Source organism: Lycorma delicatula, chromosome 6 (assembly GCF_047948215.1).
Source record: "Lycorma delicatula isolate Av1 chromosome 6, ASM4794821v1, whole genome shotgun sequence".
Lineage (NCBI taxonomy): Eukaryota > Metazoa > Arthropoda > Insecta > Hemiptera > Fulgoridae > Lycorma > Lycorma delicatula.
Window position 1 is genome coordinate 16,510,410 of NC_134460.1, and position 26,245 is coordinate 16,536,654.

A 26,245-nucleotide genomic window follows, 5' to 3' on the forward strand; every position below is an offset into this window, starting at 1 on the left:
CTTAATTTAAAATATTTATCGATTTAGTGAAATATAATATTTTTTGTTCAGGAGTTAAGCTTCCCTCATCACCCCTGCCGCATGGACAAAAGATATCAGTCGGTAGGTAAGGATTTTCAAATAACAGCCTATTATGATGACAAATTGTTTGTACTAATAAAATTTATTGCTACTTCAGCAACCGTTTCGTAGCCCTAACAATTTGTTTTACATATTCCAAACGTGGCCTGCCTACACAATTTTTCCCTTCTACCTGTCCTTCCAATATTAACGCCTCGAACGCCTATAACTCGAGAATTTGTACAACTCGAAATTTATTTTAATTCCCTGCCGAACTGCATTACGTTATACGGAAATATAATGCCTTTAACCCGAACAAAAATCCTATAAGTCCAAGTAAAAATTTGATCGGTTTATAAAAAATTAATATAAAAAAACCAAAGTTTAACGCGAGGCCTATAATAATACCGCTCTTATATTCAGTTCAGAAATATGAAACAAGCGTGTTTCACTTCCTGTACTGTGCGATAACAAAAAAGAATGAGTCGACATACAAAGAGGGAAGCGAAACTTATACATCACGCGTCGGTATTCACCGAAACTCGTTTCTCGTAAGTGTCGGTCAATGCGTCTTTATAATATTCTCAGCCCGTATGCGTAGTTTTTTATGTCTTTTTTTATTTGTTTGCTACTATAAAAAAGGGTGTTCTAATTCTTTCCTTACAACGAAAATTTTTCCACTACATGTTATTTGCCAGATCTAATTTGTTTTTAGGTCATTTAAATTCGATTATAGATTGCATTGCTGAGGATAAACCTAAGAAAAAATACACGTGTAGAGTACGGCTCTTAAAAAACAATATTTTAAAAATGAGAAAATTACCTGCTAAAAGATATTTTAGAATTATAAACCGGTATACTAGTATCTAGGATTACAAATAAACTATCAAAAATATGTGCAAACGGTAATGTTTCTGACGAAGGTGAAATCGTTAATATTTGTTTTACGAATAGTTTGTTAGAATATTTAATGAAGTTATCGGTAGCGCCGGTACTGTGAACGATAGAATGATGTAGAATTATCATAAGTTATGACTTGTAATGCGTTTATATTTTGTTTCGCATTTAGAGTTAAATCTTTTACCGTCTGATTTACACCGACACTATTCGAAAGACAAAATATATATTATAACGGCTGTTGAACTAAACTAAAATAATAAATTTATATGCTTTACGTAAGTAAGAAGAAAAGAGTAAGATAGTTCATTTATCATTAATAAGGAGGACATGAAATTACTATCTAAAATACTTGAGTTGCAACCCTATATATCGGGGGAGCCAAGTTAAAATTGTATTTTTCATCGAAAGGGAAAGCAGTTGAACGATACCTTACTCTAAAAGTTACAGTATTCTTCTACCTTCATGGATTATCGTGGATTTTTATATTCAAAAAAATGTGTCGTTTAAACCGAAATTTTTATTCGCAATTTATAGTACCCGAATGATAAACTCGATAAAACATGAACGTCAACCGAAAATCGACTCGGAATCTTAAATAATCACTTTGTGAGGCGACAAATTATTGAACGATAATATAAATATAATATTAAAATTCCAATATCAACTACATCATGTCCTGCAGGTAGCTTCGCTATCGAACCGACTATACTGATGAAACCTATAACATTATTCGTAATTAAAAAAGTAATTTTTTATCGCCAGGGATAGAGAATTTAACTGAAATCTACCTAAAAAAATTCATATTTATTGTAAATATGTTGGAATGCTAGACAGTTTTTTTTTTTTTATGTAGAGTAGTAAATCTGCATTTTCAATTTAATAAATTGATCAGAATAAAAAATCGATTACACGTCCTTAGTTTTTTTTTAAGGTGTTCCTCAGTCAGATTTTCGTTGGAATGTTAAAACCCTGTTTTAATAATGAACCGATAACGGAAAGAAAATATTATCGCTAACTTGAGTAATTATTTCATAATCATAACAAAATAATAAATTCGGTATTGTGTCGCGTACAAAGTACTGACAGTCGTTATTTGTTTATGTACTCTGCGCTTGACAAGACGCCACCATCAACAAGTCTATACGATAACAAAATATATCAAACAAATTATTTTTCGTTCAAGATTTATTATAAATATTACGATAATTAAAATTTATCGCGATTCAAATAAAGTGTCGACTACTGAAATAAATCAAACGGTTAAATCGACACGACTACGTATAACAATTTAATCTACGCGTAAAAATGTCTCGATGAAAATTATTTTACATATTGATAATTTTGATTTTAATACTTTTAAATTGAAGTAGAATTTTTCTGATGATGGTCGAACGACAGAAAGTACATGAAAAAGCACAGACGAATTGTCGTTAAGGTTGAACTTTGACAAATTTTATTAATACATAAATAATCTTATATACCGACGTCGTCACGATTGTAACATCAAACATTATTTGCATCTCTATCACTCTTGACAAACCGTTTTCTTTGTTACTTATTTAGAAATGACCGTGGAATTAAACCCGTTAAAATAATAAGAGACCTTGAAAAAAAAACTATTTTTTCCTTTTTTTTTAAAATTCCTTTAAACATATTTTCACACACACCCACTGACAGAGAGAGATAGCGCAAAATTGAAAGGTTTCTTGGGTTTACGTACTAAAAACACAAAAGGTACTTTTGGCCGCATGAACTGGAATACGAGTGAAAAATATGTTTATATTACTTTTATTGCGGTATTAAAACCTTTTCAGAAACTACATATTTAAAGATGAAGAAGAAATACATAAAAGGATATATGAAATAAATGTCAGAACTTGCCGGGAATCGAACAACAGTTATAAGGTAACTGTGCCGGTTTTAACGATGGAACTATTGTACTCTTTATTTTCACACATAAGGTTTTTACAATAATTTTCTTAAAAATCGCTAAAAATATTCCTACATGTTCTATTCAATTTTTAGGTAAAAATCCGTATGAAACATACCGATTTTGTACGGCTTCAACTCGATTGTATGTCAACGGAGTTTTACAAGCGATGTGTCATTTTATTCAAAATAAAACGCTTTAATAAGTAAAAATTATATCAAACCGTTATAAAGATATGGAAGAATAAAAAATGAAATTTTCCAAATTTCATTAATCTAGGTTTACCGGTTTCTGAGAAATAATTTTTTTGTTGAAATTCACAAAACGGAGTCCAGAAGGAAAATAAATTATTTTAATGTTAGGTGGTTCGGATAACTGAGCCAAAGTGCACCTTTTGTTATTCAAAACTTATGCCGCAGGATCATTAACACCCTCGTTAGTCCGATCGATATATATTTAATTTAGTAAACAATCTCGCACTGTTAAGTTTAAAACGGTGCACGTGTAAATTATTAATGCTTAAGAGTATTATAATTAGGGTATTTACATTTTAAGTTAAATCTTTTACCGTTTCGTTTACACTAGCGATACTATTCCAAAGACAAAATATATAATATAAAACAGCTGTTGAACTTTACGTATTTTGTTTTAACCGATTTGGTTTAACATTATAGGGTTAGGTACAAGGTAAAAAAGTAATACGAAGATAAATATATATATATATATATATATATATATATATATAAAACAATTCATTAAGAATGTAGAATATAGAAAATACATACATGAAGGTCCAAAAAAAGGCGAAGAGTAACATCACACCAGTCAATCGAAGTGATGACGACAAAAAATAAAAGAAGTTATCGGAGTATATAGCAATATTAAACGAGACAAGAGAGCGATAACACAGTCAATCAGTTTTTTCTTTCAAGAAAGGTTTTTTTTTAAAAAAAGGCCAAAATAAAAAATAATACTATTCATAAATTCTTTAAATTTCGACTTTGTGAAATTCGGTTGATTCAGAAACTTTTTCAAATTGTTTATTTGGCGGAGATTATTTATTAGTTTTTTATAAGCGTTCATCAATTTAAAAAAAAAAATTATTTTTATCTGTAATATAATCAGTATTAAAAATAAAAATGTCCGTATAGACCGTTCTCAAGAAACGTAAAAGTGAAGCGAGCGTTCCGATTAAAATAAAAGAATATCGCTCAAGGTAGTCGGTTAACTTCTACTAAACTTTAAGGAAGTCAGAAAATATTTCTTATTGCTTTTAAACAATTTGCCTTTTAACTTTCCACAAAAAAAAATTCAATACCGGAGAAAACAGTCAAAATGAGACTCTTATAAATATTTTAAACGAATGATGTACAAAAAAGCATATATAAAAGAGAAAAACCCCACTTACGAAACCTAGAATCGTTAATCGCCCCGGTATATCACAAAGCCCGCGCTATTTAAAACACAATAGATTTATTTCGGAGCAAAAATAATTCAAACTTCAAAAAACTCCTAACTTAGACGTAAATAAAATTACTTTTAACGTAAGTAGAAAATACGTAGTTTGCTTATGTTGAAATAAAAATCACGGTTCAAGGAGTTTAATTTAATTAACTAGCTGTAATAACCGAAGGATATTTACGTTTTTAAAAAGTAAATATTTAAAATATAAATAAAATTAATGTAACTAATTAATTCCCCAATAATTCCGATTAAGAAAATTATAACCTAAAAACCATACGGACAAAAACGTTTTAAAAGAGTAAGAATGATTTTTACGATCGGTGGGATTTTATTGTGTTAATAAAAGTTTTTCGTGGAGTGCATGTTCAGGCAAAAAAGATACATCAAAGTCGCAAATTTTCTCATCTATTAGACGCACAGGAATGAAAAATTGTAACCGCAAAATGGAGGCTTCTAGAAAACTATTATTCTTGATCGACAAAATATTTTAGGTTAAAACCACAAAATCAAACTATACGGACGATTCCCTCTATATTATGTAATTAAGACGAATCTGAGGTCATACTCGGCTTTAATTTCTTTGTCGTATAGTATCCGCATTTGAAATTACTTTTTACGGGTGAAGACAATCCTTTATATGCCCGCTGGCAAATAAATTAAATATTAATAGAATTTTTTTGTTACTATTATTAAATAATTCGATTTAAAGTAATTTAATTTTAGACTGGATTAATTTAAAAATTTTTTAATTATTTTCACGGCCTTCGAAACAACTAAATAATTAACCGATATTAATTTGTACTCATATTAATACAGTAAAATAAGCTTCAACACGATCGCCCCCTACCACTCTAGCAAATCTATAAAAATGATTATTCTACTGAATAATCGTGAAAATTTTTCCGTCAAATCTGATACAGAAAGAAGTATAACAAATAATTTGATTTTATCAAATATTATTAGTTTTACGCTCTTCTACACGCTTTTGTTTCTGCGCTAATCTTTTCATTTCAGAGGACTTCTTACAGTTTCTAGATCTACCTTGGCATATTAACTACATCTAATGCGTTTACGGAAATACGCAATAGAAACTAATCGACAGCCTGCCTACGACGACTGTTCGAAGACTAATACGCTAAATTTTCAAACGGCATGAAATAAGCGTGTCAAGTGTAGGGTAAATTGTTCTACAACCTAAGAAAAAATTGAGATTTTTTGTTGGTTTTTTTCTCAGTCGATAATAAATACAAAACTCGAAAGCTTGTGAATGGTGGATGGTAGTGAAGAATGGAAAACATTTTAGCATATTCCGGCGGCTAATATATATATATATATGTTTGTATATTATTGAAAAATGGAACAAACTAAAGCTAGAAAGAAATGGCCTATTTGAATTCGATTTAAATTGCGATAAAAAAAATTCCTAAAGGTTTATGCACGAATGGACTGAAAAAATATTTTTAAGTTAATTACTTTAACAACGAACTATTATTTAATTTCTTTACATAAAACTAATTCTTTACCAATATCGCGCGCGCGCAACACACACGTAATCTCATTCGATAGATTTAATAATTTTTTCTGAATGTTTACTTTCCCCTTATATTTATGACCGTTATTACGAAAAATACATTGCCGTGCGTAATTTCTTTGTAATAAGAATTTAAGATATAAATCCACACGGATATGTTATAAATTAATAAATGAAATAAAAGATTTTCTTTTATTTAATAATAAAAAAAATACATTTTGACACATTAGGTCATCGTCAAAGAACATTGGTAAAATAGACGGAGCATACAGGAAAGTTAAGGAAAATTTTGGGGTACATAAATTAAAATGTAATAATGTGTTAAACAAAGATGGTACACCAATATATAATACGAAAGGTAAAGTCGATAGATGGGTGGAATATATTGAAGAGTTATATGGAGGAAATGAATTAGAAAATGGTGTTATAGAGGAAGAAGAGGAAGTTGAGGAGGATGAAATGGGAGAAACAATACTGAGATCTGAATTTAAGAGAGCATTAAAAGATTTAAATGGCAGAAAGGCTCCTGGAATAGACGGAATACCAGTAGAATTACTGCGCAGTGCAGGTGAGGAAGCGATTGATAGATTATACAAACTGGTGTGTAATATTTATGAAAATGGGGAATTTCCATCAAACTTCAAAAAAAGTGTTATAGTTATGACACCAAAGAAAGCAGGGGCAGATAAATGTGAAGAATACAGAACAATTAGTTTAACTAGTCGTGCATCAAAAATCTTAACTAGAATTCTATACAGAAGAATTGAGAGGAGAGTGGAAGAAGTGTTAGGAGAAGACCAATTTGGTTTCAGGAAAAGTATAGGGACAAGGGAAGCAATTTTAGGCCTCAGATTAATAGTAGAAGGAAGATTAAAGAAAAAAAAACCAACATACTTGGCGTTTATAGACCTAGAAAAGGCTTTCGATAACGTAGACTGGAATAAAATGTTCAGCATTTTAAAAAAATTAGGGTTCAAATACAGAGATAGAAGAACAATTGCTAACATGTACAGGAACCAAACAGCAACAATAACAATTGAAGAACATAAGAAAGAAGCCCTAATAAGAAAGGGAGTCCGACAAGGATGTTCCCTATCGCCGTTACTTTTTAATCTTTACATGGAACTAGCAGTTAATGATGTTAAAGAACAATTTAGATTCGGAGTAACAGTACAAGGTGAAAAGATAAAGATGCTACGATTTGCTGATGATATAGTAATTCTAGCCTAGGGCTTTGCTGGTTGAAGCAAAAACTTTCATGAATTGAATTAATGAACTGTGAGTCTTTACTGTGTGGGTTGATTTTGAACTAAATGATTTTATTCAATCGAATGAATAATATTACAAAAATAATAAAATTAAATTTACATTATATAAAATAATATTAAATAAATTTAAGAAATTTTGTTTAACAATAATGAGCTTCCCGTGGAGATCGCCTGTGAGGTTGGAGTTGTAAGGTACCTCGTTGCAAGCTAAACTTATCATCACCATCAACTAATAATAAATGGGGTGCTCCTGTGGTGCTGTTTTGGGAGCACCTTCAATGTGCTGTCCACTGTCACAACATATTTAATTTCTAACTTGTTCAGTACAAACAAATAACATACCCTGTACTACATCAGAGCATATCATATTCCCTAAGCGCTCAAAAAACCTGAATAACACATCATTAACTATGTCATAGCATATTAAATTTTTTCTAATTTTTCAGATAAATAAATAATACATCCTGAATGTATTACTACTTGCTCAATTCCTTGCCCAAACCCTACTTGCTCGACAAAAAATTAAATACAGCACGCAATACGATAGCTTACAAGATATGCTGCTAAATCAACAAGAAGCTTGATAATGCATCCGTAACTGTGTCAAAGTATATAGCATTTGCTGCCTCATCAATAAAAGTAGTTATTACACCCTGTACTATGTGAGAGCAATATAACATTTTCTCTCGTTCAGTAAAATCATAAATAATATATAAATTATTTATATAACAGTTACCACTTACCGACAATCTTTAATAGTAATGTTCCAGCGCTTTAAGATTATTAATCCATCCTCAGGAACAATGATGTGTTATACTTTATTTACGTCACATATCATTAATTATACTGAATTGAATTTTATAAAACTTTGAATACTTGTTTGATTAATATTATTCAAACATATATTAAACAATAATTTTAATTCTCAGGACAGTAATACTGCTTCATACTAATAAACATAACAATTGAGATCTTCATACTGACATGATGGATAATGTTGACTTTATTTTACCTTTTGACGATCGATTGTTATAATTACATTTTTATAAAATTTAATTTATTATAATTAATGACATGTAAAGTAAATAATTATAGAGCATAACACATCATTGTTCATGAGGATAGATTAATAATCTGAAAGCGCTGGAACATTACTATTAAAATTTGTCGGGAAGTGGAAACTATTATATAAATAATTTATATATTAATACCAACGGGTCTTGCTTAATAAAATTCATATAACTAATATACTCTGTGTACTAAACCTAAGTGAGCTTATTACATTTCTAACTTTTTTTGTAAAAATATAAATAATATACTCTGCAATATGTCAGAGAATAAATAGGATGTACTTGCTCCTTGAACTGCAAGATTTGAAAGAATAAATCCTGTAATTTGCCAGAGCATACCGTACTTCCTACTTCTTCAAAAAAGTTAAAAGAAAAATTAAATACTATTTAATTTTTCTTTTCACTGTGTCGAAATATAACATGTCGATTACCAAAAAATGTTAGTAATATACTTTGTACGATATCTAACCGCAAGACAATTTTAACTTGTTTAATAAAACCCTACATAATAACCCTGCACTGTGAAAAACTAACTGATTTACCAACGACAAAGAAAACAGAACTCAAATTCAAAGTAAGTAATTTTCAGAACCACTCAGGCTAAAATCAGAATTCAATTACTAAGCGAATTTGCAAGCAAATTGGTCTTCAAATTTCTTATGAAAAAAACTAATTAATTTTCCAAAGAAAAAGAAAAAAGAACTAAATTCCTTAAAATTTCTGACATCAACGAAGTAAGTAGAGTACAAAAATGTAAATATTTGAGAGAAATCATAACATCAAATATAATTGAAAAATGTGTGGGATGAGGAATACAGTACAAAAAATCGAAACTGCCTATTATCTCATAAAGAAAGTTTATCATAAAAATTCCCTGTTATATAACTCCAAATTGAGGCGCTAAAAAACTGCAGGTCTATCAGAAGCACTGTATGGGGCAGAATATATACATTTTTTTTTAGAACAAAAAATAGCAAAAGTAGAAATAAAAATCTTAAGAAAACTCAGGGACAAAAATATGTAAATGAAATTTATAAATTGAAAAGTAATATAGAAATTTACAAATGTACAGTAAAATTTAAGGTTCTTAATCTGAGAAAGAAGATTTTAGTTTTATGGTCATTTATACAGAATGAAAACCAAAGATTAGACAAAAATGTATGTAAAAGTATGAAGTAATAAAATCATTTATAACTGAAATTATGGCAACTTTACCTGGCAACTCTCCATTGGTCTTATTGCTCTGGTTTAGTACTTTTTTTTTCATTTAAGTACCATTCTTCTTACGATAAAGAAATTAATTGTAAATTTTCAGAATAATTCTGATAAAATACTATGCGATGTAAATTTTAAACTAAATTCATATAAAAGTTATGAATGCAATCGTTTCCTAAAGTATATTTTATTTCAGCAGCCATAAAAATAAACAGATTCAAATGTTCAAGTATTTGTAATTTTCAAGTATAATCAAATTGAAGTATTTTTCAATATATTTTTGTGCCAGAAAATATTTTTGTATAATTATTAATATTTTCATTTACATTCATATGAAAATTCAATTTTAGTTCCTATAAAATAGTATAGTAGAGACAAAAACAACTGCATTCTGTGCTTCATTAGAACAGCTTTTAAAAAGCAGGCTAAACATGCCTAGACAAATTTTTTCTTGTCAATTTCAAATACTCAGATTTGCTATTCAGTACCCGCTATATATGTATTGTTACAAAACTTAAAATCAAAACAATTCTCATAGGGTCATTTAAAAGAATAAAGTATTTTGTTTTTTAGTTCTCAAAACTCATTGCAGTTCCTATATAAAATTTAATTTTATAAAAATAACGCCGCCATATTGGTTAATCAAGCTAATGTAAAATGCATTATTTTTTTACTAAATAAAATGTATGTCTGAAAATAATTATTAAATAAAATTAAATGTTAGAATAGACCTTAATAAAATATAAAAATCATTCTACATATCAATAACTCTAACAAAATATAACAGTTTAAGATTCCTGATAATAAAGCTTTATAAAATCATCCGATTACATTTTCAACTCGTTTAAATTTAGTTAAAGTATTATTAGCTTATATATATATATAAAAGAGTAATAAAGTTATTACTTACTTTAAATAACGTCCTAAATTGTGTTCAACAGTTATTTTTCTAGAATATTCTATAAAAAAAGTTTATCATTATAATCCCACGTACATACACCAAAACGTTAACGACGAAAGTGAAATTGAGATCGGTAGATGTCATCGTAAATACTTTAAAAGAAATTATTCATAATTTTACATATAAGAAATTTAATAATAATTAAAAAAATTATATAGCTTGAAACACACACTTTTTGCCACTGTTTGTTCAAAAAATATTTATGATAATTAATAAATAAACAGAATAAAATTGTCTCTAAATCTTATTAAGAGATTGAAAAATTTATATACATTTTTAATTACGATGCGTTTACAACAAATTATTCCTCGAATTAAGATTATTTTAAGTCAGCTAAAAGTTATTGATATCAAACAAAAACAAGATCGATAAGTAATAATGTATTAGTTGTCAGCTAATTAAAAATATCGTTGAATTCAGCTTGGGCATAATTATAACAATTATTTACTAGCACAGTAAAAGTAAGAACGTGTAAAATTTTTGATTTATTAATCATGAGGTTTAATAAATTTTTGAATTTCACTCATTAAATTGCCGTTCAATAAGTCTTAATAAAAACAAACTTGGTTTTGTTTTTCTAGGTTAAAAAATTTAATCACTATCTTCCGTACAACTTAATCTTGAATTCTTAATAATATTTAAAAATGCATTCACAAAATATACAAATTTTTATAGTTAATTTTTCTTAAAGAATGTGTGTGTGTGTGTGTGTGTGTGTGTGTGTGTGTTAAACTTTTAAAACTGTGTAATAAAAAGTCCTATTCTATACCGTAGCAGAAGTTAAACCTTCAACACGCAGCCAATCGTCTTGCCTTCCCTCCCATTTCTAACCGCAGCATGCACGTATATCTTATATAACGTACTTTTTGCCCTTGAAAATTAACTAGACCATTTTTTTGTTTAGTCTGTTATGACTTACTTATTTCAACTACTTTTTAAAATTTGAAAACCGAAATTTTTTGCGATCACAATACTTTCTTTACTTCGTATAAGAAAGTAAAAATTCTCAGTATAAATATGACTAAAACAACAATACAAAATATTAGATACCGATATAATCAGTTTTGAAACTGTACAATTTTTTTTTATATTTCAAATTAGTTAGATAACCTTACTTGTCAATTTATCTTATCCATGAAACTGTACGACTCTGTGCATTTGTCATTCTTTAATCAGACCAACTTTAAAGCACAACTTGAAGTACAAGATTACAGTTCATCGTTAGCTTAAACGAATACCTTTATAAAAATAACAAAAAATTGTGAATATTTCTCTCTTAACTCAATGACAGAAATTTTCACAAATTCATTATGAAAATTTACCGATCAATTTTTTTTTTGCAATGCGTTCCCGTACATCGATCGGTCTAAAAATCGATTTTCTCCAATTACTAATAGGAAAGTAGTTAAAAAGAAAATGTTAACAATAAAAAGGATTTTTATAATTACATATTTAATGAATATGTTCAAAGATCTTGCTTTCCCCCTTATGCAATCACGATGGCATTTACTACAAAATTACACATTTTTCCCCTAAAACTTTTGTCCGATTTATGAAATCAAATAAATGAGTTTTCAATCGACTGTGAGTGGTAATTCAGGATGTTTGGATCTGAAGAAACTTCAAATTCAAAAGATTACCTGACCAAAAATCATACGAATGCGGTTACCGTTCCAAGTTGTTTCTCGACATCCTAAACATTCAAAAAAATTTTGATCGATGTCGTCTGTAATTTTTAAGATCGTAGCGAGTTATATTTGAAAGACACACGACTATTTCTCATGAATTGTCAAAAATATAAACCGAAATAAAAAATATGAAATTTGCGTTATACTTTTAAAAGAAAAAAAAATTATGGATAAAATACGAAACGTTTGAATAATTTAAATAAATTCTTGCACAACTGAAAGGACCTGTCACGTTACCCCAAGTGCCAGAAAATAATTAATTATAATGTATATTCATTATTTAACTATAATATTTTGATTTTTACGTGTCAATTTTGGGATGTACCGTTCTTATTTTACGAGTTTATTTGCTTCTATTTAAATTTTACACGTAAATAATGTTATTTATTTGTGTAAGCATCGTGACAATTCAGTTGTACACTAACGTCTACATTTCACGACAAAGAAAGTCACTGGCAGATCTCTGTTCTTCCTTCTACCAGAAAAACTAATCGTATTAATCGTAAGGGTTTAAGCGAGTGCACGACAGGTTTCAGCGTTACAGAAGAACATGATGGCAGACGGGATTACAGACATTGCTGGCCGTTACCGTTTACTCTTTGTCGAATTAATCTGCAAAACATTTTCAACAGTTAGAAGGCAATTTTTAAACGGTTCTAGTGTGTATTTTGTTTCGTTTTTTGTTAGTATTATCATAATAAACGTAAAATCAATGCAAAATATAAATTAAAAACTTACTTGCAACGCGATCGAGTGAGGTACGTGCTATTTCATTCTCTGCTCTGAGCATACTCTACGACAGAAAAAGAAAATTATAACAGATCTAATAGTAACATGGTTTTTTTTGTTTTTGTATTTGTTCGTACAAGAGTTATGTATATAAGATATATGTACTGTAAAGTAAAACTCTTTTTATAATTACATTGCCGCTTGTGCTAAACAAAAAAGAAATTTCAGTTAAAAGTGACAGTAGTCAAAACAAAAAACAGACGCTATTAAATGTAATGATTTCAACAAAGTGACCACTGTTCATACTTGTTTGATACTAGCAGACCCGGCAATGCTTATATATATATATATATATATATATATATATATATATAGAGAGAGAGAGAGAGAGAGATTTACTTTAACCACCTACGGCGATATTATAAAATTAATATTTACAGAGGTCGAGAAAAGTTTTAAATAAAATAAATCGGTAATAAAATTTAAACATTTATATTTCTCTAAAGTAAACAGTTTATACAAAATAGAAAACAATCATTTTACCAGTTCATGGACATTTACTTTGTAAATCGTTGAATATTTTCAAATAAATTTACTTTTGTTAGTTATTTTAATTAAAGGATCCTTTATACTAGTATTATTGGAATAAAATTTTGTTCAAACAAATGAAATTAAGTATTTATTTTTTTTACATTACATTTATATTACAGCGTAGACAACAGATGCGTAGCTTATAAGTCCGTACGGGTAACCGCTCGATACAGTCCATCATACATTTATCCGTCTGGTTACAGGAGCGTTTCATTAAAGCCCTGTAGTAAGTCTATTAGTTATTATTATGGCAAAAGATACCAGAATTGTAGGTAGTACTGGTAGACAGAAAGTTCTGGGTTCGAATTCCGGTCAGAATTGGCTTTTATATACGTTTTATATAAAATTGAAAATAAACGTAAGTGAAGAACTGGATGTCTGTCTATTGCCGATACAAATCAATAAATATAAAAATGTATTAGGTACTAATACGTGTAAGGAAAGATAATGTGGAGCGACTTATCAACCGTTGGTAGCCGTGATGCTGTCGAGGTAACACCGCAGTTCCTCTCCAAAAGACTACGCTAAACGTTTCACTACACATGCTGCAACATAACTCATATTTCGATAAATAATTAAATCTATGACGTACATTATATTAAATTAAGTTAAAAATTCCAACGGCGACTGAGATTCGGACCCGGGACCTTCCGGAAGATTCCATTTAGGAGATCAGTCGGCAAACGGTTTAGTTGATGTTTGTTGAAGAATTAAATAACATTATATTTTCTGTTCTTATAAACATAAAAGGATTACATAAATGTAGGTCGATTACGTAAATGTTGCTATAAGCAACATTGTTGTATTTATGTGGACGTCTCTTACTTTTATTATTAGAACCTTAAATATAATCGAGTTAATTACAAGTTTTACATTTTTTTTTTATCTTCAGTCATTTGACTGGTTTGATGCAGCTCTCCAAGATTCCCTATCTAGTGCTAGTCGTTTCATTTCAGTATACCCTCTACATCCTACATCCCTTACGATTTGTTTTACGTATTCCAAACGTGGCCTGCCTACACAATTTTTTCCTTCTACCTGTCCTTCCAATATTAAAGCGACTATTCCAGGATGGCTTAGTATGTAGCCTATAAGTCTGTCTCTTCTTTTAACTATATTTTTCCAAATGCTACTTTCTTCATCTATTTGCCGCAATACCTCTTCATTTGTCACTTTATCCACCCATCTGATTTTTAACATTCTGCTATAGCACCGCATTTCAAAAGTTTTACATATTCATTTTTTTTACCCTTTAATGCTGTATTTCATTTTATAAATAAGTTCATAAAACGGATAAACTTTATCGTAATATTTTTATTTAATTTATGAAAATTTAAGGTGATTAATTATTATTTTAAATAAAATGTAATAAATATAAAATAATCGACAAATCTTGATTTAATTTAATTATATCGAACGTCTATATAAGAAATGTCTTTATAAGAAAACTTCTATATTAACGTGTTACTCGCACAGCAATACTCATACGTACGCACACACACATGTACACATGTTTACGGTTGAATTTGAATTGTACAACGCTTGTTCAGTACTGTCTGACGGCAGCCAATCACAGCGAAGGAAGCCAGCTGCGTTTGTTAAAACTCCCGTCCCTCTCTCTCCCCTCGACGCATTAGTTACACTGATTTTGCCTCATCCCAAAAAAATTAAATAAAAAAAGATTTACCTCTAAAATTCCTCTTAGCTAAAGTCCTCTGTCACCAAATAAAATATACAATTTTATAAATTATGTTATTTTATTATTTTATCATTAACTCTTGAACTATTTAATTATTTATTTATTTTATTTTATTAAAGCATTTGTTACTATAAGAAATTTGTTTGATTAAATTTATTTATCATCAGACATTTCGCTTTAATCAACTGTTTTTTTTTTAAATCTAGCACAAATGAAGTATTACAATAAATAAAAATACCTTAAAAACTAGAATGTTCAATCTTGATAGTAAGAATGTTCGTAATTTTCTTTCAAAAAACGGCCTCAAAATCATCTTCATCTTTATTACCAAAGTAAAATGTAATGCACCCAATCGTGAAATAACTTTAACAATGTGTGCGTTGTGTGCTTACAGATGAAATGATATTCCGTTCCCGTTCTGTTTTTCTGTACATTTTTATAGTACAGATAAGAACCAAGATAAGAAGTTATCGACGAGTGTTGTCTTATCATCGTCGATAAATTTATCGTTGAGAAGTGCAAGAGTAATTCCGTAAATGCATTCGGTAAAATTGTTTCGACAGTGTTTAGCTCTGTGAATTGTACGTTTCTCAGATGTACAAATATTCGGGCAGATGTTCAAATTATTTATTACGTAGTTTTTTTCTTTTTCGTATTTAGCCTCCGGGAATTACCGTTCAGGTATTACTTCAGAGGATGATATGTATGAATTTAAATGAAGTGTAGTCTTGTACAGTCTCAGTTCTCAACCTTTCCTGAGAAGTGTGGTTAATCGAATCCAACCACCAAAAAACACCGGTATCCACGATCTAGTATTTAAATCCGTATAAAAGTAACTAACTGCCATTACTAGTATTTGAACGCTCGAACTCTCGACTTCCAAGTCGGCTTACTTGGGAAGACGCGTACACCACTAGATCGACCCGGTGGGTTTATTACTCGGTTTGATCAAATTATTTATTACGTATTCAATATTATTATTACATTATTACGCATGTAAGATTCGTCGCAAAGATTACAAACGGTTTGAAGGTAAACACAACACATTGGCAACATCATACATCACATACATACATCAATGACTGTGATGTATGTAAAATATGTTCAACACAATAATATTACTAATTAAGAGTAATATTTACTATGAAAGTAATGATGTTTATTAATTAGATAACCATTTGGCGATCATTATAAACATTTTGAATCGGTATATCAGTATATAAAATATATATTCGTGTTTTCGTGAAGACAGGAATCTATTTAATTTCTCATTCTATATTCCCTATTAAGCCTGAAAAAAAGTTTTATTTATTGAAATATTTTTTGTATTTGTTCGTACAAGAGTTACGTATATCTATAAAGGAATTGATGACAACCATAAAACGTTAACATATATGTTATAATCTAAAACTCTTTTTATAATTACACTGCCGCTTGTGCTAAAAAAAAAAGAATTCAGTTAAAACTGACAATAGTTTAAAACAAAAAGACAGACGCTATTATTTGTAATGCTTTCAAGGACAAGTGATACTATAGAAAAACACTTAACAAATGGTGTGTACGTGCCGCTGTTCATGTCGATTAGAGGGTAAGGCATGAAAATATTAGTCATCGTAAAAGTTTTTTTTTTATCAGCCCGTAATGCCGTCTAAAGAGAGAGAACTAGAATTAAGTTGTATATATAGTTAGCAAAGATAAATCATTAATATTAATTTTAAAATTAATCTTTTTCTTTTTTTTTGTAACAGCCATTAATTAATTAAATTAAAATTTATGTATTTAAAATGAAGTAAAATAAGAATTTTAAGTTTTTAATAATAAGTTTTTTTTAATATGTTTAATTTTCATTAGCGTATTTCCTTCATTAATGCGATATACTGCGGTGAAACAAAGTTTTGTGATGAAATGTTTTAATAAGTAACAAATAAAATTGTATAAATGGATATCAGGCAAAACACGACTTTAATAATGTAAGTAGAGTATACGAAATATTTTGATTTTATTTATTAAGAAAATATTTATTACGTAAATGTATGTATTAATTTAATTTATTGATTCGTACGATTTCCTCCTACTGACGACACTCAGTCGTGTCACACAGCATCGAGATATATCCTTTTGATTTATTAAATCGGAAAACAAATACGATCCATTATTTTGGAAATTATGAACACTGTTTCCAGTATATGCCATAATAATTTTTAATTACCATTTTTATCGCTAATACAGTAAGTTGGCTTTTTATCGCATAAGTATTATTGTTTAGTGAAAATATCCTTGTATATTCATTAGTCGGAATAAGAGCTAACTTTTATAGTTTGTGATCTGTTTTTTAATCTTTAATTAAAATTATTAATTTTAATTATGAACGTCTAATTTTGAAAAAATAATAAAAAGGTAGAAGAATTTGAAATTTGTTTACTTATACTCAAAATGCCGTTATCGTATCAAATTACACTAACGCAAATCCATTTATCGAAATATACGTAGTCAATTTATAAATTTGCCTTTTGATTTTGAAACGAATTCGTAGGTTACAGATTGTTTAACTAATACGCGATTGTTTTGTGCCGTTGAACCTAAATAAATCGTTCCTTGAAATATCAAAATCCTTTACCGGTCTCGTAATAAAATCGATTTAATATTACACGTTTGTTTTTTATTTTATTTGAAATCTAAATATTATCCCAAAAAACAATATAATAATATACACCAGAATTAGAAACACTACAATAAAATATGCCACATTTTTTGTTGTTTTTTTTTTTAATCGGTAGATTGTATACGGATAGATTAATTAAATATTTTAAATTGAACTATTAATTTATTACCTTAGTTATTATTTTATTATATAAAGCTACCGCAAACATTAAAAAGTACAGTATAAGTTGACCGATCAATAAATATATCTGTAACAAAATGCGAAAAGGAGCCCTTAAAAATACAATTAAATTAAATAGTAAAATAATTTTTGCGTCTAATTATAGACATCATATAACACATTCGCTCGTAGACACACTCTCTCTCTTCTACCGAATAGATTTAATAAAATAAACGATGCTAGTATTTGGCCAGAAGGTATTTTAATTTCCACCTTTTTTGGGCTCTTGAAAAATAAGACAAATACAAATTCACCAGGGAAGGATGGTAATACTAATACTAATGGCTAAGATGTCTATACTGTATCAAAATGTTCGCGGTCTACGTACTAAGTCTTCCAAGGTTTACGCAGCTTTTACAGATTCTGATTACGACTCCATTGCACTGACGGAAACTTGGCTATCGGTAATGGCATAGTAATGTAAACTTCTTCCCGGAATCATATAAAGTGTTTCGTTCAGACAGAAACTATGAATCTTCCGTCGCTGACCGTGGCGGAGGCACTTTAATCGCCGTTAAAAACTATATTAAATGTGTTCGACGCAAGGATATGGAGATGACTGCCAAATCGGTCTGGATCGAGGTACCAAGAACTGCGTCTAAAAACCTAATACTCGGTGTTTATTATTTTCCACAATCTGTGCACCCATCTGTTGTAGAACACTATTTTAATGATTTAATTTTACAAATAGATTCCGTAAAATACGACTTAATAATAACTGGTGACTTCATTACCCCCGGGGTGTGGTCTGGAATGATCGCACTTTTCTTTCCGGTTGCAATTACTATTCTAAATGTCGATCTAACCGCATCTTCAATCTAGTAGATTTTTTGAACCTAGGTTTTTATAACCATAACTTTGTATTGACGAATGTAACTGTGTCAACTCTTTCTTCGGACGGTGTTGTGCACCCGGATAAACATCATCCTCGGTTCTCAATAATCTTACATGACTCTTCGTTCATTCACGATCATGTTACAAATCGTCCCACGTATAATTTCAGAAAGGGAGACTTTAAATCTTTCTTTAAAATGTGACGAACGCAGATCGGGGCAATGTTCTTCTGTGTCCTAACCTAGACGAAGCTGTGACGAATTTTCGTCAGGTGTTCAGTAAAGCTGTAGCCAAGAATGTTCCTATCACTCGTCGTCGATCTCCTAAGTTTCCGTTCTGGTTTTCAACCGAACTTATAGCGCTGATTAAGAAGAAAAAAGTAGCACATCGACGATTTAAATTAACGAGACTTACTTCTGACTATCGCTCGTTTTCAGAGCTACGAAAGAAAGTTAAACTTATGGTTTCTAGGGATAATTATAACCACGCAAGCTTCATCGAAAGCGATCTAACGTTTAAGCCTTCAAGGTTTTGGAAATACGTCTCACAACACAGATCTAACCAAGAAAGAGTAGTTGCACCTCTGATCAATAATGAACTAGAACCTCTCGTGTGGTATGTACTCGTTTTGGGGAGTACTTTCAATCTGTGTTTCAGACTTTTCCAGAGGATGTAAGAGCGGATACTTCTTCAACGTCCAAAGATCGGATGAACTGTGCTGAGCTTGATATACCCTATGTCAGCGTCGAATTAGTATTAACCACCATTAACGGAATTAATCAAGGCAGCCAGTGGACCTGATGGCATACCACCATTTATTATTAAAGGCGTCAGCAGCGTGATCGCTCCTATTCTGGCCTCATTGTGCAACTAGAGCTTGAAATCAGGTACCTTCCCCAGCCTATGGAAAAAGGCGATCGTTACTCCAATTCCCAAACCTAGTGTCCCCCTTATTCCTAATATCCGCCCTATTTCCGTCCTATCCTTCTTTTCTAAAATGTTTGAATCGATCCTAACATCTCATATATCTCAAAACATCAAACATAAAATCTCCGCTTCCAAACACGGCTTCATGCAATCCCGTTCCACAACCACAAACCTCAATTGTTTCCTTGATAAAATCGGTCCTGTTGTTGAATCTCAAGGTCAGGTGGATGCTATCTATTTTGATTTTCAAAAAGCATTTGACAAAATGCCCCATTACCTGCTCCAAAAGAAGTTGGCTGAATTTGGGTTCAGTGAGCGTCTTGTCAAGTGGATCTCTTCATACTTGAATAACAGAACTTTTGCTGTTAGGTATGCTGGATGCAGTTCCCAAAGAGAATTCTCTGCAATCTCTGGAGTTCCACAGAGTTCCAACCTTGGACCGTTGCTGTTTCTACTTTTTATAAATGATATTACTGAATCCGTCTCTGTTGGTCTGAGTATGTATGCCGATGACCTTAAATTATTTCTTCAGATTAAAAGCTTACACGATCACCTAATGTTACAACACAATATTAACCGTATTTACCAGTGGGCAATGAGAAATCACATGGAGCTAAATTTCTCAAAAATTAAACATATTCCGTTCTCCCGAAAAACTAACATCGCTTGGTATAATTATACAATAAACTCTCTTCTCATTAATACTGTGAACTCCGTCACCGATCTACGCATACTCCTTGACTCCAAGCTATACCTTTCTTAACACGCAGACATGATTGTGAGCCGAGCGAAGAGAAATCTTGGTCTGTTGAAATGGATTGCGAGACCTTTTGTTGATCCTCGTACTTGTGTCTTACTCTTCAAGTCACTTGTTCAAAGCCGGCTTGAATATTCCACCTGAACCTGGAATTCTCGAAGAGACTATACATCGATTAAAATTGAATCCATTCAGAACAACTTTCTATCTTGGCCGACTCACAAATTTAAACTTCACCAACTTGGAAAACAACAGCTTCAATTACTACATAATTTACCATCTCTTGTATGTCGAAGAGAATACTTTGATTTACTGTTTTTTTCATAAAGCATTACACGGGTGTAATCCTACGGAAAACCAAATACAGTTACGTACACCCGGACGCAATATTCGAAACTTTTGTCCTCTTGCATACTCTACACAACTTATCTCACCCACAGAGAGATGCGCTTTAACTGCTGTAAAAAAATATGATAAAATAGACTTTTTCCAATCGAGGAAGAATTTTGTTTTTGAACTGAGTTTTACTCCGATATATTATAGATATTAAAAGTATAAAAACCCATAATACTGGATTACTACAGAACTTCACTAACCCTCTTCTGCTTGACCTTAGTTAAGTTATATAAATTAAAACAATTTTCTATTAATAAATAAATAAATATTTTAATAATTAAAATCAATTATATTGTAAAACAATGACGTAAATTTCTTTTGTGTCCATTTTACCTGCACATATATATATATATATATATATATATATATATATATATATATATATATATATATATATATACACGTGTACGTGTGTGTGTGTGTGTGTGTGTGTGTGTGTGTGTGTGTGTGTGTGTGTACGTGTGCGTGTGTGTGTGTGTGTGTGTGTGTACGTGTGCGTGTGTGTGTGTGTGTGTATGTGTGTGTGTGTGTGTGTGTGTATGCTCATATACTTTTCCATACCATAGATAAAATTTAAAAACAGACTGGTAAATTCTTGAATATTTATAATACATATTTTAAACTTATCTTAAAACTTATTTCTTAAAACTTAAAATTAAAACTTATTTCTTAAAATGTCAGTAGTTTTACATACATACAAAAAGGTTGTATATATATATATATGTATCAGAAGTTTTTTATCTATTGAAAAAACCTTGAATTGAGACTTTGATCTGGCTTGAAATCAAAAATTCTGAAATAAAAAAAATCCTTTTCTTGTAATAACTCAAACTAAACTAAACATAAATAATTATCTATTCCTGTTAATAAAAAAAAACCTGTAATATATGCAGTTATTAATAAGACCAAAAACTACAACATTAGTTTTATTTTGGAATATAATTTGTTTTTAGAAGTTACCTGATGAATTAAATTGTATAAAAGCAACTATTAACATTAGATTATAAATTAAAAATGTGTAAAATTTGGTATAACATGCTATGTATTAATATCATTCCATTTTATCACTCTTCAGTATAACTGAATTATATTAATCAGTATATATCATAATCTGTGTCCCCTCCTCCAAATACAAATGTATAATAAATTTTCTTATCTCTTCTCTTTTTGTTTTCAGTAAAAAAAGGAAACATTAAATTGTAATTTTCTGGTATCTGAATCTGTATTTCTTGTAACTGTGATATGTGAAACCGACTGAGGAATTATAAGCATTAATTAAAGATGCTTTCTTTGTTTTTAATGATGTTCATAATATAGTCGGTCCTTCTGATGAAAGAATGTTTCAGTTCTAGAACTTCTAGGAATATCATCTACATTTTAGCGGGTTTGGCAAATGGTGTTTTGGTGATACACACAAAATATTCAGCTCAGTAAGGAAGACAATAGAAACTGCTTTATTTCCTGGTTGATGCTATTATTCCATTAAAGTATATACTCTAATCTGAATTCAGGGGCATTTTTAATCCTCAGAAAATTGTCATCAAGGTTTGAGTCGCTCAATCCTGATATTACTCTGCCAGTTACGATGTTTCTTCACCGATGATATCACTACCACCAGCAGAGGTAAGGAGAATGGAACTACTAGTCGATAGTGATCTCACCGGCGAAGATACATTTCTTAACTGATAACTCTGAATAAAAGCATTTAAAAAATAATACACAGAAAAAAAAGGGTTATGCTAAATAGTTATTGAAATGTTTTTGTTAAATAGATTAGTAATATATCTTAGTATAAATGAAAGAAGATTCAGAAAACTACGTTTTATAAATATTCCCGCCACTCAAAAGGCTATTCATATTGGCAAAAAAAAACATGCGTTACATGTTTACCGATATCGTTTGTCGGAAAATATATTTATAGACATAAAGTAAAAGTGATGTATTTATGATCACAAATTCCTTTTTTTTTTTTGTGTGTGCAGCATATGTTTTTTCGGTATGTTGCTAGTAAGAGCTATTTAATAAATTCCTAACCCTCATAGTAATTATAATGCACAAGTCACACACACACACACACACACACACACACACACACACACACACACACACACACACACACACACACACACACACACAAGCAGATTTCTGAGAGAAAAATGGTCATATTCTTTCTAGTCTAAATAAAACATTTTACATCGTTCAAATTGTGTGTAATAAAACTGATTCCTTTGTGAAAATAAAACAGAATAACCGACAAAGATATATAAAATGATTTTGTAACTGCGTTTTAAAACTGACACCGTACATATCCAGTTTAATGGCTGCATGATCAGAAAAGGTTAAAAACAATAATTAACTAAATAAAAATACAAGATTTTTGTATCGTGATATATAATCTAAAAAACATAAAAATTAAAATTCGGAAATTAAGTTGAGAAATATACATTAAACTAAAATGTAAAATTACTTAAGTTTACATTGAAATCGTATAAAATAAAATACATTTTGCAGAAATTAAAAGAAATACATTGTAAGATAACGTACGATAAGACAACTGAATTCACTAGATATTCAGTTTCATATATGTAGGTTTTTTAAATGTATTTTGTTGTATATTATTCGTTATAATAATACGTTAAATTAATTGTTATTAGTGTGGGTTATTTTTGCGTTTCGGTTTTGTATTTTAAAATTTAGATTGTGTTTCTCCCGTTCGTCTATTTGTTTGATTATATTACTATATATTATTAGGACGTTAAAACGGTCGGGGACTTTGTTAGAAAATACACTGGCGTAATACAAAAATTGACGTTTGAAACGGTTAATTTTGAAAAGAATGCGGTATAAGCATTTTTACCTGCCGAACGAGTATTGTACGGTGTATTTTTAACTTCAAATTAATTTTTATATTTGTTAAGTGTAGTATTACTTTCTTGACATAAAGGAATCGGATTTTGGACTTTTTCTTACTGCAGTGATAAGCCCTCGTCGAGAACTTTTCAACGATACGTCATAAACGGTACTTATTTTCATCGTTTCCAGAGTTAAAGCCAAATAAAGTTTTAATTAATGAAATATTTGGATGTTAGGAGAAACCACATCGGTTCAAATCAGAATTAATATCTTTTTTTAATTTAAATATACTGATTTATTAACGATTAACCTCTGATCGCAAAAAAAAAGATTACGATAAATAATAATTCAATAACAACAAAAAAATAAAAAATAAGAAAACATATCAGAAGTTATTAATGAAAAAAAAATTATATCAACTTTTCAATTTAAAATGTGTATGTATAATTTAATAGGCGTACATGGTGCCCACATCAATTTTTTTATTTACGCGAACGCGATTGTTTTTCTTCAAAAAATAATAAACTACAATTAGAAAAAAGAACCAGAATGTACCGTTCACTACCGCGAAAATCCCTATTCGTTAGTACATTATTCTACAGTTAAAATTTCTATCTAACTTTCGTTAAATCAATATTCATCATTCAAAAAAAAAAAAAAAAAAAATGACAAGAGGTATTTCAATAATTTCACTTTATTTTAGCCACCTAATAACCCATTACGAGACACCGCCCTCACGGAGGGACTGACTAGTAATGTAATAAAAATGTAAACCGTTATTACAATATTATAGTTTACTTTTTAAGAAAAAGAAAACATATTAAGTAAATATTACTAATAAAATACTTGGAAACATAATGGTAAAAGTCAGTTTTATGGAGATAATCTCAGTAGAGACTGAAATATTTTATTCTTTCATTTAATTTATGTATATATATATATATATATATATTAACTTAGCAAAATCAATTCTTTTGTTATTGCATTTGCTATATTCCTCTCTATACTAATCATGTCAAAGATAAAATTATAAAAATATTTTACTAACAAGAGTACAGAATTCAATAATGCTTCTACTTTTGCTTATTGTTATTTCATAATAGCGCTTTCAAGGTTTCCTTCATCATCAGTTAATAAAACATTTTCTTTTTAAAAAATCACACGTTAAAATTGTAAACGTGTAAAAATATGTAGTCGTAAAAATTAAAAATATTAAACATTTTTCGTTATGTGGCGGGCCACACATAAAGTACTGTACATAAACTTGATTTTGAGACTAAGATACCCAGAGATAACGTATTTTATCGATTATAAAACTTCTTATACAAAAATTATAGTTTACTGACATACCATTATGTTTCAGTCCACTGCCGCCTCTCACAAAATACAATAGTAGTATAAATTACCTTAATTTTATTGCCATGCGATGGTGCAGCCCATGATAATAGCCAGGTTGATTCGTATTCTTTCTTCTAATTCGTTATTAGAATGCAATCGATCAGCGCTTTTATGAACTAACAGTACACCAAGATATAGACTTGGCACCGGTGGATAGTGATGCTGAAGAACCGCAAAGAAAACCACTGTAACAGCGAACAAACTGGATAATGATGGCTTCTTAAAACTAAAGTTCAAATCAGGTTTAGCTGTTTCTGGTATTATCCTAAGCTTTATACTTTCATGAAATATATATGCCTATTATGTTAAGTTATGAACACTCTCGCGGTTATAAATCGATATAATATTATTTGTAAATAATGACGTTGAACTCGCAGCTGAATGTAGCGCATTTTATTGTAATTTTAGAAAATAAGCTTAGATTAAAATCCATGCAAAATTATAAACAAAAAATAATTAAATAAATTTATAAGCGTAAAATTATGTAAGGTCCGATTTCAGCTCAACAAACCGATTGCTGAAGTGTAATTGGATCCACATCCTTTTATAAGTAAATATCTTAAATAAAAATGAAGTACATATTAAAATTAATTTACATATTATCAAAAAGAAATTACTTGACTTAATGGTGGTCGGTGCCTCTGTGCTGCTTGTTCCGCCATTTTACAGAGCCTAACAGTCTTCAATGGTTTGTGTGCGGGCGCGTGTAGTTGAATCGACCAAGTTAAAACGGCGGTTCAATTGTAAGCGCTTCAATTTCGCTTCTCCGATTTCGTTCCTTATATACGCAATCCGCCGATTCGTATACGATACGTTCATCACATATTTTTTTGAAAATGAACGATCGGGAATGCACGGCGATGGAATAGTTGCAATAAGGATTAAATCAAAACAAAAGCCGACGATTGTTAACGTCTACATGCCTACAAGTGCCCATGATGATGATGATGAGGTAGAATGTGTATACAAAGAAATATACAAAGCAATTAAATACATAATACAGGATGAAAATATAATAATAGTAGGGAGATTGGAATGCAAGCATTGAAAAAGGCAAGGACGGAAATATTGTTGGTGAATATAGGCAGAGCAA

At 29.9% G+C, this 26,245-nt stretch overlaps 1 protein-coding gene and 2 long non-coding RNA genes across 4 annotated transcripts in view; 1 reads left to right on the forward strand and 2 right to left on the reverse strand.

The window, feature by feature from the left end:
• The window catches only part of LOC142326665 (uncharacterized), a 184,275-nt gene that overhangs the window by 119,415 nt on the left and 38,615 nt on the right, over positions 1–26,245 (reverse strand). The window lies entirely within an intron of this gene.
• Positions 1–26,245, reverse strand: part of LOC142326666 (uncharacterized) — a 73,540-nt gene that overhangs the window by 26,557 nt on the left and 20,738 nt on the right. For both annotated transcript variants that reach the window (XR_012756828.1, XR_012756827.1), the window contains exons 2-3: positions 25,161–25,337; positions 12,826–12,880 (exon numbers count right to left, since the gene is read on the reverse strand). This is a non-coding gene — a long non-coding RNA (uncharacterized LOC142326666). The remainder of the gene's footprint in view (positions 1–12,825; positions 12,881–25,160; positions 25,338–26,245) is intronic.
• The window catches only part of LOC142326662 (uncharacterized), an 85,584-nt gene continuing 76,276 nt past the window's right edge, over positions 16,938–26,245 (forward strand). The window contains exon 1 of the mRNA XM_075369273.1: positions 16,938–17,076. The gene's annotated coding sequence lies outside the window, so the exon portion shown is untranslated. The remainder of the gene's footprint in view (positions 17,077–26,245) is intronic.